At 38.6% G+C, this 17,150-nt stretch overlaps 1 protein-coding gene across 10 annotated transcripts in view; it reads left to right on the top strand.

Annotated features, from left to right (window-relative positions):
* Nucleotides 1-17,150, top strand: part of SEMA5A (semaphorin 5A) — a 339,730-nt gene that overhangs the window by 17,421 nt on the left and 305,159 nt on the right. The window lies entirely within an intron of this gene.

Raw genomic sequence — 17,150 nt, 5'->3', positions numbered from 1 at the left:
TTTGATTCTTGAAATTTGATTTATGTATGAACGTCCTTCAAAAGAGTAGGTGCTCAATGGCAAACTGCTTCAGGGTGAGGAAGTAAGAAGAATTAAATGCAGCTTTAAAGTAGTGGTCCTATTTGTCAAAAAACATTCCCCATAAAGAGGGATAATATCCTGTCATACTAAGAAATGAAGAAAAGGTAAAGAGTAGATAATTAAAATTGAAAAGCAAAGACTCCTTTTAATAAACCAGAGAGCAGGACACAAAAGCTAAAAAAGAAGCATAGTGTAAAAATGTAAACTCTTTTTGTAATACATTAGTGAGTCAATTTAACTTCCTTATATTTCACTTTGTATGTGGAACCAAAGCAACATACAGATACATGTTGCCGGAAATATTTTTTTTCCTTAGAAACTTGCAAGTTTCTTTACCTATTAAATACAGTGAGGGAGTTGGTAAATTGATAGATTAGAGAGAAGTAAGTTAAAAAGAGATTTAGATGTTTACAGTTATTTCATATTGACTTTTACAGTCTGGGGATGGTAAGTTCTCCCATGTTTCAGAGTACAGGGTGTGAAAGTTGAGACTGGTGACAAAAAGCTGCTTTCTTAAACTGTTTAATAGTACCATCTGGAGCAAACCTTTGGCCTTTATGGTAGAGATTAAATCTGTTTTGGGGATGAGAGGGCTGAAGCCTTCGTTTTTACTCCCTTTAAGTTAGGTATTGATAAACAAAACAAAATACTGACTCTATGTTCTAAGCTTTGTGTTTTTTTTTTTGTTTGTTTGTTTGGTGTTTTGTTTTTTTTTTTGGTCACCTTTATATGCTTTTGGTTTCATAGATCATCCCTCCTCAGTAAATATACAGAGGACAACATCATCTACTTTGATGTCCTGTGCCAGGAGACACTGGGAGTTTAAAATGCTCATCAGATTTCTGTATGTGGATTGTATTATTCTGTATTGATCCACTAACTGTATTTATTTATATACTTTCTGGATGCTGATTGTGTCACGCTGCCAAAGAAAAATAATCCTCCCTGCCATCTATTGCATTTTGTTGAATTTAAGCAGGTTTTCTGCAGTTTCTATCAGGTTACAATACTGTGGGTACATGTAGAATAGTTGCTAAAAATTTGTGTGAGAAAGATAAAAGGTGAGTTGAGATGAGTGCTCATGAAGTGGTATGGTGTTAGGAGATGGGTTTGGAGTGAGTTCAGAGCAGAGGCTGATCAGGATGTGTGGGAAACAGATAACGTTGTTCTCGGTCATAACATGCGGAAGGCCGGTATTAATTTGTCAGGAGGAATGTGATGAAAAATAAGACTAGGATAACTGTCCGAAGTTTTGAAAGCAACCTTTGATGTCTTGTAAAATACATGGCTGGTGACATTTTCTAAAACCAAGGATGGCATGCTGTCATTAGGACTTCTGACTTTTTTGTCTATTTTATTTCAGTTCTCTGCAATAATGATAGAAATAAATGATGATAATGCTGTGGGATACACTGGGCAGGTGATGAAGAAGACATGCTGCAAGTGGCACCTGAGGTTGCGGTGTGGCACTGCGCAGGTGCAGGTCTTGCAGCCTATGCTGCAGTGAGACAGTGGTATTAGCTTGGTAAACAGCTCTGAGACACAGTCCTGTTGCATCACTTTAAAAAGAATTAAAGTGATCATCAGGGCATGCCCAGAGTGATACTCCCTCTGGTTCTCTGTGGTCAGAGGTTTGCCATGAGCTTTGATGAAGCATGTCTCTGAGTAGGAGCCACCTGATATCTCCCTGTGACTTCTGTGGTGCTTGTCCTCGCCACTGAACCTATGTGGGGCACAAAGGTACTATATACTTGCTCATGGGAATCGTGCATTCAAGTTTTCTACTGAAAGTACACTAAACTCAAATCATTATGGGGCACCTGGCATTTAAATGGAGAAACAAAATGCCTCAGCTCTGATAATTCAACTCGTTGCATTCACACTGATCACTTTGGTTACACCTAATCATTTTGGTTGTACTTACCCTGACATGAAATGCCAAGCACACCCTGACACCAGAGTGCAGAAGATCTTCTCAAGGGATGCTGGGCTTGCAGTTTGCAGAAGTCCTAGTTGGGAGGTGTAGAGTACTGTTTAGTTTTGAACACCAAATTTGCAAATGCTTGCTGAGACTTTTGCTTGGTGATTGTGGTTGCTGCTGCCCTCTTTGAAACATACAGAAGCATGTTTGCTGTACCGTGGTGATTAGAAAATATTAATTTCGTTACACACAAAAGTTCTGAATGAAAGTCCCTGATGAAAGGTTGACCATTTTCTGCCACTTTTAATTTCTTAACTTCTGGCAAATGTAATTGCTGCTATGATTACAGAATGCCAAACAGAATGTAGGGATATAAGCAATATTCTTTTACAGCTAGTCTAGACAAATAATTTTTCATGAGACAAAGAGCTAGTTGAACACCCAAATTGGTTTGTTTAGTTCAGTAACTTAACTACATTAAAATCAAAGAGCTTGCATGGGCAGGGGGTAATCTGTGTTATTGCTGGATGCTGTTAATCACCAGTTTGACTGAGGGCAACAGTTTCGAGAAGTGACTTGTAGATGATTGAATAACTTTACTCTCTACACCATTAATGGTTTCCAGCAAGCTGCTAGTGTGCAATCACAAACATCTGTGTCTTTAAGAATTTCCACTTCCCCAGACAGAGACATATATTATGAAGTAAAAGAAAAGAAATAAAAAGGAGAATTTGTTTTTGCATGAGTGGCTTTTTGGAAAAAGTACTATCTGGAAGTGTATCTGCTTTAACTTTGGTATGTGATCATATAATCTCGGTTTATCTTTAGATTTTTATGCTCTTGATGGCATTAGATTTTTTTTTAATTTTGTTTTCATTGTTTTGGCTCCATGGGTTCTTTTCTGACATTTGATATCCAGTAGTGAAATAAAATGTATTCTGTTGCCAAATAACTCCTGGATGTTTGTGTTTTAACAGTGCATTTAAAGTAAACGTAGCCACTTGCCCATAGACACTGCAGAGAGTGCATTACTTATTCAAAGCTGATGGTTCCAGCTCTATTACAAACCAGCTTAACAGAACAGAGAACCAAAATAGTTTCTCCAGGCTGTTCTACTATTTATAAACTGGCCTCTTAGACAAGCATTTAAATACAGAGAGAAAGAGCTTTGGGCAGTGACTACGCTTCCCCTATTGTCAGTATTTCCCAGTGCTGCTTTGGTTGCTCACCATGACCCAGGTGGGTGCTGTGTATCTGTTGCTACCATTACAGAATCACTGAGTGTGGGTTGGTTCGAACTGGTGTATATAGTCTGGTCAACCATCCCTGCTTAAACCATGTTTGTTTGCATTTAGCCTCTTCTAGTGCTTTTAATGGAGTATCTTAACGTTATAAACTTTATGGTCTTGAAATATCCCATAGAGAATTAACCCAAGACTAGCATATTGAAAACATGAAATTAGTAGTGCTGTTTCACCATTAACTTTTCACTGTTCTTGCAGTGAAAAGAACTCAGCTAAAAGGACTTGGTAGGTATTAAAACCAACCAAACAACAACAACAAAAACATAAAAAAAACCAACAAAAAACCAAACCCAAACCCCCAAAGGAAGACAGAATGCCTCATTTGTCAGTCAAAAATAATTGGTTCTGTACCGAACACACATTTGATGTTAACTATGAGCAACGATATGACAGACTTAACCAGTTTTATGGAGCAGTGAAAATTTACTTTGTCATTGAAAGGTTTGCATCCATTAATCAGATTGGTACTGGGGTAAGATAAAGATATCCTTGAGGTAGAAGTCTAACAATAATGAAAAGGAGAGAGATGAACTGTGTGTGCTTTTTAACAGCTATGCAAAATGGGACTCCTAGGTAAATATCGATTCCTCTGGAGTGTGTTTAAAAAAAAAAAAAAACAAACAAAACAACAAAAAAAGTTGGTGTATAGTGGGAGAATAGAACTTCTAAAGTTTCTGTTAAATACCTCTTGGATGAAGTTAACTATGATCTTAAAAGATGAGACTTTTTTTCTTTCAGCAATGTTCCTGGGGATGGGAAATATTCCATGGATTTAGAGTTCTCACTTTACTATCAGGTGGGGAGATGTTTCATGCTGTCTCAACTTTTCCACCTACTGAGATGAGACACTTTTTGACTTTAATTTGCCACCTAAGAGGTCTCACACCTCTGAAAATCATCCTATTCAATTCTTTATGAGCTTCTAATTTGTTTAACTTTGTGGCCCATGGTCCTAAATGTGAGGAAATGTACTCACCCCTGGTGTCTTGGACTAAGTATCTGTGGGGTGCTGCCCAGTTCTGAGCAGAATTCATGAGTTTTGAACTCCTTGAACGTATCCTGGCTTGTCATCTGATCTGATCATTCTTACGGTTCATAACAAAATGGTGGAAAAAAACACAGCTGGAAGAGGGATCATGATGGGCCACTTTTTTTTGCCCACTAGCCTCATGTTTCATCTGTACATACATTGTATTACCCATTTCCTTTTCTTGAGATACAGAAAGTTACTTTGTGATGAAAAGAAAATCCAAGCTAACAGAGCTGTTCCATGTGCAAATTCATCCCTACAGAATTCCTGTAGCCATAGGATTTTGAGCCAGCTACATGGCAGGGGTTGCTTGTAAAATCACTGTGCCAAAAGTGGCTTTCATGTTTGGCCATTTGATGGTCCTGATCCTGTTACATGTCTTCCATTATCCAAGCTATTCATATACTTATATATTTGTAATAAACTAGACAGGGGTTTTGTATGTCAATACCAGAAAAATGAGTTTTCATCCCATTTAGGGAGAATCAATAACAGGAGGATCATTAGCTACTGGCACTTCTCCTGGAACATAAACTGCAGATGCTATTAAAAGAGTGTGGCTCTAGATGAAACCTCTCTTTTGCATGAGCATCCAGTAGATCATGATGAGGACACAACATAAATCATATTTAAGTTGTAGAATGCTTTCCCTATAAAACAAAGGAAGTGAAGAAATCTTATTTGGCCTGTATGATATTTTTATTTCATATTTCTTTTGTCCACTCTAGTGATTGTAGATAGTGTTGGATTACTCAGCTGCAAATAGTTTGCTGTGAATTTATCTTTAAAGTTCATAGATTCATGGTTTTTTTTCTTTTTTTTTTTTTACTTTTTTTTTTTTCCATAATTGGTGACTGAAACTTGGTTATTTATCTGTTCCATTTTCTGCTGTAGCTGTCAATACTGGTGCCTAGTTCTGCTGATGGATTTAGTGATACAAAGCTGGGCTTCCAACCATCAGTGTTTTCAGTAGGCAGTTAGGAAATGGTGATGCCAACTAATCGCAACAGACTGAGGCTAGGTCCATGCAGACATTCATAGACAGACGGCTTTGGACAGAGTATTTACTCCTCACTTGCATACACACAGTTGCTGTTTTATGTTGGCTCAGAGCTTTCCTAGTGAAACTTTTATTGCAGGGTATGAGCAGCCAGGCTCTCAGGGGATGTGGGGTGGACAGGTCTCCCTGTGCCAGCCCCAGTGCCTCCTGCACGCTGCAGGGTCTGCTTCAGCTGTGCCTCCGGTGGTGGCTCCCCAGAAGGGTGAGACCCTGTGGCTCTGCTGCGGGAATCCATTGTGATAGCTGCAGGAATAGGATACTGCAGTAAGGGAAATGTGTTCTCCTTGGAGCTACAGGTTCATTCTCATAGATGCTCTGCATTGAAGCTTTTGTCTATAGAGACCATGACAATGGAAGCTAAACAGAACCAAGCAGCCTTTACAAAAGGTAATAAAAATAATCAATCATGTACATTTTTTTCCTAGATGTCCTCATTACTCTAATGGTTTTGGACTGAGGCTATAATGTAATCCTCTGAAGTGTCAGCTTCCTTCGATTATACTTGGCTTCTCTTCTGAATTATGGAGTGCCACCATCTCTTCTGCTTGCGGCAAAGTTGTGGTGTTGTTTTTTTTTTTTGGTTGGTTTTTTTTTGTTTGTTTGTTTTTGCTTTTTTTCTATGCTGGTAGTGAAAAAGCTGAAGCCTGGACTCCTGAAGAGCATTGGGGAAAAATAGGTAGTGTGAGTAAAACCAAGCCTGGACATTAAAAAGAAAAAAATCATCCCCCCAAACTTGTAGCTTAATAAATCCCTAAACAATCCTAACTACCTATATTTTGTGACTTCATTTCTGTAATGTTCCTAGTCCTTTGTTTTTGCCTTTTTTCTGGCTTAGGTGTGGTAGCAAAAGCTGTTTGCAATCCTGTGCTGTGGTTCGTAATATGGAAATGACTGAAATCAACAATCTTTACTGTCTCTGCAGAGTTCTACATTATAGTGGTAATTTTTAAACAGTACCTTTGTGTTAATCTGTGAGCTAGGTTCTGATAAAGCAAAGTGCTAGGATGAACATTTTTTTTCTGGAAATAGTCCACTTGAAGGACCGATTGAGAATTACAGCTCTAATCTGTGACTTTTAAGAATAATGACTTAGTAAGAGTTGCCTTGCAATAAAATACAGTCAACTGTGTGAGAGAGAGACAGTATGGTCAATTTAGGATCCATTTGGAAATGATAAAAAACTTTCTTTTTGTAGATTTATCCATTACTCTTCTATTTGTTTTTGATACTTTTGGTCTTATTCTGAAATACTTGCATATGCAATTACTTTTGCAGACTCCATTTGGGTTATTGTGTCCATTACATTTGTAATACAGCTCTGAAGAGTGTAGATGTTCCTAAGTTATTACATGACTTTTATACTTTTTGTCTTCAGATGTGAATTTTTAGTGCTCAGTATTAAATTTCAATATTTGTACTTAAAACAAGTATATGGTGTGTCAATAATTTAAGGAATTATGGAAGGGGTTTTGGATGACCTGAGTTTACGTGTCTTACAAAGATAACATTATAATCTCTATGTGGGAATAAAAAAGATATTTCTATCTACTAAAGGAAAAAGAATAACTTCTAATCAAAACTACAATGGGATAAATTATTTAATAAATTGGACAGACTTATTTTGTTGTAGGTCAGTTACATGTGACGTAGCTTCACAAATAAAAGTTCAATTTTTGTATTAGTGTAATATAACACTAGGGTTGTCTCCAATATTCACTCTTATTGACACAATAGCTTGGATGGGAACTCTTTGATAAAAACAGTACCCAGGTTGTGGTGTTTTCTTGTTTTGTTATTGTTGGTTTGTTTGTTTGTTTGATGGTGCTACAGTTGGCACAAAACTCACTGTTTTCAACAGGGAACAGCAAAATTGTTCTGGAACCGAAATATTCTGATATATTAAGTTTAATGCTTAACTTTCAGCATCAAGTGTGGGGAAGTCCCCCCCTCACAGCATTCCTGGGTGTCTAAGGTAGCCTGGCCAAGACCTGCATGGTGTTGCAACCACCGTCCATCAGCTGTTGTGTAGTGAAGGAGCTGGTGATAGAAGCCCTTTTCCATTGGGAGCCCAAGTCTTGGCTTTCAGGCTTACATAGAGATGTCAACATGAGTTTCCTGACACAAAGGAAGTGACTCTTTCTAGTAACACTTCAAGCATTTTTTTTTAATTTTGTTTTGAGTCATGTACATTTTGTGAGCTGCAGTGTAAAAGTGGAAAAATTAGAGTGGGATTAATATTCCCTGCTTTGGTAAAGAGCCAGTGGTGGAAATGAGACACCTGGCTATTTTGTGCTATTTGAAATTGTGCTTTTATCATCTGCTTTGCATTAGAAGCTGTGAATGATACTGGTAAAAGAAGCGTATAGGAGAAACTGACATCAAAGCTCACTGAATTTCCGTATCTTAAGGTAGAGACAAAAAGTCCACTGACCTTTTTCATGCTTGCAAGCATAATTACAGCTGGAATAGCATCCTTATAGAAAACACATTTTCAGCCTTGGAATTGTAGAAGATAGGCTTTCAGAATAAAACAAACATGCTCAAGCATTTTTTTTTTTTTCAGTTTTTCTAAGAATATACAATAATTATTTCTTAGTTTCAAGACTTCGGAATAAACCAGATAAAGTGGGGAGTTGACAAACTCTCTACTCTGCCCTGACCAGTGGGTTGTTGTCTGCTTTTCATATTCAGCTGTAGACAAGGGAAGATATCAAGAGAAGCCTTTCTTTTTCTCAAAAGCTTTGAAGGGTGCTGTTCTTTACTTCTGAGTGGGCTAGAAAAAGTATTACTCAGCCTCAAGCATTGGCTTCCATTTCTTTCAGCATATATGGAAATACTCCCAAGCTTCAGGGTACAGGCATGTGAAATCTATGAGACAAAGGCTGCTTTTTAATAAACAGAGTCTTAGTATTGATTTGTGCACTTATTAACTTATATTTTGATTATAAATTATTTGTTTGTGAAGTACAGAACTTAATTTGTTGCTAAACAAATTATAAGCTAATATAGACTTTTTTTTTTGTCATGAGGCATGTGTGATGCTCTTATTTAGTTAGTTTGAGATCAAATACCATCTTCGTTCTTCATTATAATATTGCAGTTTTAGCAGTTTGTGCTACATTACTAGAGTTTACCACATATGCTAATACTTTCTTTACTATTTGGCATTGATCTTTTGTTCCATGCTTCTAGTTCTGAAATTTGGGGCTCTCTTGCTTACCTCTAAATTACTGATTCCTCAGCCATGGAATATGTTTCAGGTTGTTTTGATACTATGTAGATGTGAGCTTAGACTATTTAAATCCTAGCATTGCCATGTGTGTAGATTTATTTATTTGTTTGTTTGTTTATTATTGCACAACTTACCTGAGATAGTGTGACTTGTTCAAGTGCATTACAAATGTCTCCTGCACTGTATTTCTGGGAGTTACCTCTCTTTGAATCATTACTGTGACTTCATACTTTGCAATCCTTATGCAAGTAACTGTTCTGGATGAATTGGTTTATCTTGCAGTCACAGTCCTTTGGCCTCTGAATTTACCAGAGAAGGAGTGTATTTAGCTCCTTGAAGAAGAGGATGTCTCATGGATTATCCACCAATGGCCTCCTCTGACCAAGAAATAAGTGATACTGCATATGGACAGAGAGTGACCATCATCTTTTTTTACTCTGATCTGGCTATAAAGTCAGTTGGAGCTAATTGTATTAGTGTAATTCAGCCCTCTTTCAAATTAATCTGAACTGGCCAGAAAACTAGAGAAAGATGACTCTACGGGAAAGTATCTGAATTGTTCACTCACACTACTACACTGCTGATGGCAGTTCGTTAAGGACGCTCCCAACACTACCCTCCTTCCATGTTGTTTGGACCAGCTGCATTGAATGTGTTTTGGTATTAAAAAACAAAAACAAAAAAACAAACAAACAAAAAAAAAACCAAACCAACCAAACAACAAGAATAAAAGAAACATCAAGAACAAAACAGCAAAAACTCTCACCAAAAACAAGCCCAAAAAACCACACAAAACAAGCAAAAAAAAATTTGCATCATCAGAAGCACAGAGGTACTACTTCTTCCTTGGTGTTCTGTTGTGCATCTCATTATTATGTTCTGAACGTGCCTACACAACACTTGAAGGCAGAAGTAAGCCTGTTAGTTTGTAGTTCAAGCTGGCTGGCTGTGATCCAGCTCCCGTCTGAGAGGAATGCAACTTTTCAGAGCAGTGCCAGACTCAAGTTAACACAACTTTGCTGTGTCTCCAAGTCTTTTTTTTTTTTTTTTTTCCCCGTGGGTTTGTTGGACAGCTTGGAGATTGTGAGGTATAAGCCATTCTGCGAAAGATGACATAACTATGCTCTTTGTCACATACGCCTTTTGTTTCTTTGGCAAGTGATGAATTGGTTAGAAACTTAAAGGCTGTTCACTTTTTCTCCTCTACCTACATGCCCAAACCCATTTGCTGTTTGGAACTTTTAAAAACATATAATGGTGGGGCTTTTTTTTGTGTGTTCAATTGATGTTTTTCTTACTGCAGCACTTAAAAAAATGAGGTATGGAAGAAAACCAAAGTCAAGAATTTGCAAGTTAGAAAAGTTGTAGCTAACTTTAAAACTGGAAAATCTAACCCAGAGGTTTTATATCTGCTTCAGGATAGTTTAACTCACATCCCACTTGCAAGCTAGGCACCCAGAAAACAAGGGAGGTGCCTGTGGGAAGTTAGTATAGGTGAAGGGACAGTGCTGTCCCCAAGCACTGGCTGGAAGCCTCAGATCTAACATTCTCTCCTCTATAAGCCTCAGCGTTATCAAAGTTAGAACCTACCGTAGATGATCTCTCCAGCTGTAGAGGAGTGTGAAACAGAAGCAGGGCTGAACATGGGAGATGCTGGAAAAGATTAGAACAGCAGCAACAGGCTGGTGGGTGAAACTCTATCAGCTTCCAACACTGGCTGATGAGCTCGAGCATGTAATGCAACCAAGTCCAAGCATCAGGTGACAGACCAGTGGTGGCTGAGTAACAAGGAGTGGAAGAAGGAATTTGAAGTGCTTGTGGTCAGCTTGAGCTCTGCGGGCCTCATTGTTCAAACAGGTTTTCCTGCCCTGCAAGAAAATTTTGGGTCTGTTTCTTGGTTGAACTGTTTCCATGTTTACTGCAAGGGACCACTTGTTGCAGGAACTTAACTGGTGTCAGCCCACCAGATTCCTTTGACCCTTTAAAGAAGATAGCAGAAGCTAAGGTGACTTTTTCCACACCCCCACATGCCCCCAAGGGAGTCATGATGTTCTTAAGAACACAATCGGAATTTATTTATGTCAGCAACAATATCTCTCTACTCATTTCAGAAGCTTGGAAGCGATCTTTTTCAGAAATTAAATGTTGATCCTTTTGAAAGAAGGGGTGATGAAGTCAGGAGGGTGCAGGCATTAATCAGACCTGCTTGCTGTCAAGCAGGTTCTGTGTTCTCTGCATAATTGGAAACCTTGGCTGCTGCTTCATAATTTAGAAAAGCTAGCATGTGTTTACAACTATAGAGGAGAGAAGCCTTTTTTTTCTTTTTTTTCTTTTTTTTTTTTTTTTTTTTTTTTTTCCTAATGGTGCCTCTAGGTAGCTCTGGTAATTTCTACATGTCTGTTAGCTGGGGCTGAAAGCCACAGATTAATGGGCAATGTTATCTATAGCAAGGAAATCTGATCCCACTTGTGAGATTAAAGTATGACCTGCTCCTTTTTAGCACCAGACCTTTATTTCAATTTTTGTAGAAATTTGGTTGAAGGGCTTGACCTGGTCAGGCATTAAAATGTAGTTTTTGAACACCTGCTCCAAAACCTGGTAAGAGTTTCTTTCTCAAAATGTGCAAGGCTGTGATTTACAGCCCCATTTCTCCTACCCTGGGTGGCACTGTCAGGACCTGTGACTGCTCCAGCACGTGGATGCGTTCGCAGATGTGATCGCAGTGCCTGGGCTCTGTCTTTTGATTCCACAGGAGTCTCTCATCTATCAAAGGTGGTGTTGACTGAGAGTTTCATTAACTAAAATTTTTTTTTGTGAGCATCTGCAACCCTGGTACCTCTAACTTTGATTTTGAAAGGTGTAGTATTGTTGTTGTTGTTGTTGTTATTATTTATTTTAAAGAAATCCTTACCTGAGAAGTTGATATCTAATTGTTATTTTAGTTGGTTACCTAAATTTAACAGTTCAATTATTTAAGCCTCCATTTATTTATTTATAGATTTTTCATATTCTTTTTAACTTTTTAATTTCTCTTCTTGTTGTTGTGGGAGGAAGAATGAGCTGATGTGTATGCAGGATCAGCCTCTTGCTTATCTTTGGTTCACAACTGTGTGTGTAAGAACCTGGAGGAGTTTCAGACTTAGCAGTTTGTTCTACTTGGTTGGAAGGTCTGATGTTGACCATGATAATTATATGTGTAACTTTCTCCTGCTCTTCGCGTTGAGGAAGAAGATTAACTGTGGATTTTGATTTTTCAGCTTTAATTGGGACTGGATGAGAGGGGAAGGAAATAAAAGATTACTGTTTCCTGCACTATTATTTTCCTCTGATTCATCTTTGTGACTAATTTTTTCAAACCTTTGTGTATGTTGCAGTACCAAGACCAAGTTTTCAGTGATCCTGACTCTGCTGCTGCTTTATAACTGAAGTTAAACAGTTTTGGATTGAAACTTCTTTAAAAGTTCTTGTGGGTGACAGAGTTATCTTTCAGAATTTTTTTTTTTTTTTTTTAATTATAGCTTAAATGTAATGAGTGTCGCCATCTGTTGCAGACCTGTAGAACTTGGTATTTCTCTTTTATTGGAGATTATGGAAGACATTTTATGGGTGGGGAAGAGAGGAAGCAGCAGGGAAGTACATTTTGCCTGCCACCTGGAAGGTGGGATTACATGCTCTTCCCCAGTTCAGAGGACCACATTGCCCAATATTCTTTATCTGATATTTTAATGAATGATTGACACAGGGCTGTGTTACTATTCTTCATCTATTGTTTTTAATAACTGCCAGGCCAGCACCTCAGTCTGATCTGGAAGATTTAATCAGAAATTGGCAGATGCAGGTGGGATGCTCCTTCCCATCTATCTGTCGATGGCTTGTCCTCACGTGTACCTCTGGCACACATTTTGCCAGATTTGAGGCTGGATTGAAATGGGCCTTGCTATCGCAAACCTGGATTTGCTAAGTCTGTCAATGACATTTCAAATTTGTATTTACTTTCAAAGGACTCAGTCCGTGTCAGATTTTGATCAAAAATCAATTTGAATTTTTGTTCAAGACATGTAGTTTACATTTGTGCAGCCTCTGGTCTCCTCTCTAAGCTCTAAAAGAAGCTTCAAAACTTACAAATTTATTTAAATATTTATTATTATTATTATTATTACTATTATTATAATTTTGCACAAAATATTAAGTATTGCAAGGAGTAAAGGACAATACAGATATGACAGAAAATGTATGCAATACTATTGTACAAAATGTATGCAGTTGATGATTATGTGAGTACTAAATGAAGGCAAAGGAAAATGTGAGAAGAAACAGTAGGCAATTAAGGATTGTTTTAAAGAATAGTGACAGGAAACTAACTTATCAGGATGGAAAATCATACATAACTTTAGAGAATGTTTTAAGGAGGGTTTTGGAGTGTCTGCAGAATGAACACGAATATTTATTCTGTGCCAGAAGAATGTTTTCCTGGTGCCAGGTAATGTTCTTTGTCATCCTGACTGATTGATCTTTTTTTATTTCTTTTTTTTTTTTTTTTTAAATCATCTTAATCTAGGTAAGGTTAAAAAAAGCCACAAAAAACTTATTGACTACATTGTTTTCAACCTGTTTTTTTCTGACTCTATTGATAGCCCTGTCTTATCTCTGCTTCCCACTCTCAGTCCTCTCTTAGTTTCATCCCCAGTGCAGCTGGATCTGTGGTGTCACTTCAACTGGTTTTCATCTGAGGGAGTGTGTTCTGCAGCATCCACACGTAAGCAGACTGGGCAACTGTTGGTGTTGAAATATGTGATTTACAATATATGTATTTGTCTCATAGCATTTGGCTTTGGCCTAAAGAGAGAGGTAAGTGGAGAAAGCATAGACCTTAGCTGAAATAAAATATGCTGCTGTTCTCCAAACATACTGCATTTATGATCCAGGATAATTCAACTAGAAGGATCTGGAAACTTTCAGAAATTAAATGTGGCATTTAATGGTTATACTTTTTATTTTCTGAAGCAGTAGTAAGCTCATACCCTTTCACTTTTTGATAGGTGACCCAGCTGGGGCTCACAGTGTCAGAAGGGCTGATCCATAAAAGCAAAATGTCTCAGTCAGTTTGGACAGGCTGTTCCAAGAGCTGGACTGTACACCTGGTGGATGACAGCTTTTCCAAGGGAGCCAGAGTTTGGCCAGGAAAGAATTCATTCCACTCTGTGGAGTGAAAGTGTTGTGCTGACAGGGGAAAAATGTCAACATGATAGATACCACTCAAGATCACTCTGGACATTTTTGTTTTCACGAGCAGATGATGAGGGATCAGCTTGTAGTGCAAGGACTGGAGAGTGGCCAGGACTATGGAGATTGCTAGACAAGTTACTTGTGTGACTGAAATGCTTGGCCTGAGCTTGATGTTGCTTTTTTTTTCTCCTGAACCATCACAGAGTGGAGGTGACTTGCTTCCTATTAATAGTGCACCATAACAGTAGTATGTAAAGGAGATAAGCTACGTTTGCGCTCCCATCACTTAACACGCTTATTCAATACAAGATGTCAAAATATGTGACTAACAAATGGTGGAGAGTCTCTGTGAAGAATGTCAATAGATTTTCTGTTTTCTCATTTCCATTTAAAATTTATTCATAATACTCCAAACAGAAAGCGCTTTAAATGATAGTAATTTTTCTTTGTGTTTACTAGAGAAATGCATGATAGTATTGGTTTAATAACTCTCAGTTACCATTCAATCATAGACGCCAAAGTTTAACCCTATAAAACTTTGACTAATATGGAAGATTCTGATCTCTGGCTTGTGCTCCAGAACAGAGGGAAAATGAAACAGCACAATTGTAAAATTATTGCGTTGGCCAACATTTACCTTTACATAAACATACTGAAGTCGGATAGCATTGCAGATGTTTGGCTCTAGGTGGTGTCTAGTAATTATATGGAAATAGATTTTACTTTTCCTTCTCCAGCCTGACTCAAGATGCAGCCTGATAAGATGCTCTCAAGATTTATCTGTGTGCTTGTTGCCACTGCAAGGGCAGTCCTAGTTCTGTCTATGTGCTGGGTCATCCTCTGTTGAACAGACTGGCTTGGCTGGTGGCTTGACTCATGCAAAAATGAGAACAGTTTTCTGTTGCTCAGAGGGGTAAATTGGCTTGCGAAGCATCACAGTGAAACGAGGGGTAGGCAAAGCAAGAGGGAAGGGGGAGCATGTCCATCCATTCCAGAGGCAGTAAACTTCTTTGCTTAGCTCAGCCAGCTTGGTTGACTATATAGCAAATTTAGAGGGAATTCACAACAGCAATAGGAAGACGCTTGGTGTCCTGTCCTTCCCGTGTTGCCAAAGGCAGTTGAGTGTCTCAGAGAATGTTCTTCACAATGGTATTGCATGAGCAAGTCCCTGTATTTTCCATAACCTTGGTCCAGACACTGATTGAACTGTTCAGCTGAAAGTTCCCCAAACCGTTCAGTCTGCAGTTGCCATGAGCAGCTGCAGTCCAAGTGGTTGAAAACAGGATCTTATCATGCGAGGTGTCAGGTGGCCTTGACATTATAGTCGGCAGTGCCATCCCACCAGCTCCAGCAGCTTTGCTGGTGCGGAGCACAGGCAGGAGGGGCTTTGGCATAGGGTAAAGGAGTGAGGAGGGGAAAAGATAGAGAGCAACATGGTAGGGGGGGAAGTAAAGAAAATGGTGAAAAGGAGAAACTGAGTAGAAATAAACTCTTGCATGCTTTTTATGTTTCCTTAATATTTTATAAGGACAACATGGTAAGAAACAAATGATAGGAAAATGTAATTATTCAGATTCCCAAAACTCTCTTGTCTGATTGCCTTGTGCTGCAGTATCTGGAGGATTCTCCTTTGTGTGTCACTGAAAACATTTTGGTTGGTCAGCTGTAGATGTCACCTTGGTGTGAGGCGGTGCTGTCCCACTAGGTGTGGGACAGCTGACAGGAGCACACTGCACCATCACTCCTCCAGCCCCGCATTAGGTAGGAGGGAATGTGAGAGTCCCACCAGACTGTCTGACCTTGCTGGTTACTTGTTCTTTGGGCCAGTGTGGGAGCTGGGCAGCTGAAATTGCTTTCCTTTCTCTTTCTGGGGTTAGTTTGTACATCTGCTGGCTGTAACAGGGAGCAAATCATATGCTCACTGGAGTATTAGAGTATGCAGGTTGTGCAGGTTGTGGAGCCGAGGGGATGTGTGCGTATTTTTAAACACAGTAAAATAGAATGCAAGGTGAGAGAATCTGGTAGATACCAGCCTGACCTGAACAAAGACTTGAGCTACTGCTCTTGGCTTTTGGGGGAGCCATTTGTCATGGAAAGCCCTCTGGGAGAGCTTGCATCTCCGTTACTGTTATAGTCCTGGGCTGCTTAGCTGAAGCAAATCTCTTGATTAGTACTGTTTTATTTTGCATTTGAAGAAAACTTGGGTCACAGGCTTTGGATTCCTTTCCAATGAAACTAGAAAAGATGCTCTCTATCTACTGATGGACATTCACTCCAGTAGACTAGGTTAGAAATAGAATGAAGTGAAACAACCCCAAATATATATAGTAAACTAATTAACATCATGTCCTTAACTTCATTATTGGGGAAGAGTTTTATCCAGAAGAGCCTTTGGATATTTCTTGTTGGCTCATTAGTTTTCAGTTGCTTGATGCCCTTCTCATTTCAAGATTATGAGGCTATTGTTACTGATGAGTTACAGGTGGTCCTTAGACTGGGAAACAGCTTGTGGAAGGGCTAGTGGCAGAGGAGGTCTGTTTCTGCATGAAATGATGATTCCAGGTAGATCCACATGGATCGGCAGCTTTCTTCAGCCTGTGTGTGATGCTAAGGTAATAGAGTCCTGTATCAGATAGCGGCAGTGTTACCGGTTTAGCCTGTGTTTATGCAAGCATTGTAGTTTTGACTTCTGTTGCTATAATTATTATTCAGTCTTGAGCCAATAGCTATTGCACCAGATGGTGAAAGTGATCATGCTATGTCTCTGATTTGCCTTGTCTGAAAGTTCTCAGCATCCAACAGTGCCTGCAAAAAATGTAATCCACTTACTACTGAGCACTTCTGGAGATTTGGCTGCTTTAATTGAGGTACTTTAATGAGAGTGAAGTTCCAAAAAATCTAATTTTTTTTTTGTTATTTGTGTGTACTGTGTCACATGAACTTGCAGTACGGCTGAGTTTGATCTGTGGATGCATTATGGAAACTCATGTCAGCTGTTCTGAGCATACACACATGCACAAGGCCTGGCCCTAGTTTCATTAACATATGATATATGCACATGCATACACATACTTTTTTTTTTTTCTCTATATATTTCATTTTGAATCATCAAATATGGAGAAAGAAGAGAATAAATTTTGTTCCTGGTTGAAATGTGTTCAGTCCTTAGAGTATGTAAATGGATGGACTGCAAAACTGTTAATTTGATTGTTGTCCAACATCCTTCCTCAAATAACTGACAAAGAGTCTAGTCATTTTCTCATCTTATGGCTGACTGCAAGAGGAAAGACAAGTTA

The sequence above is a fragment of the Patagioenas fasciata genome, chromosome 2, assembly GCF_037038585.1.
Source record: "Patagioenas fasciata isolate bPatFas1 chromosome 2, bPatFas1.hap1, whole genome shotgun sequence".
NCBI classification, from domain to species: domain Eukaryota; kingdom Metazoa; phylum Chordata; class Aves; order Columbiformes; family Columbidae; genus Patagioenas; species Patagioenas fasciata.
The sequence above is the reverse complement of the archived record's forward strand: the minus strand, read 5'-3'. Positions and strand labels throughout refer to the sequence as shown.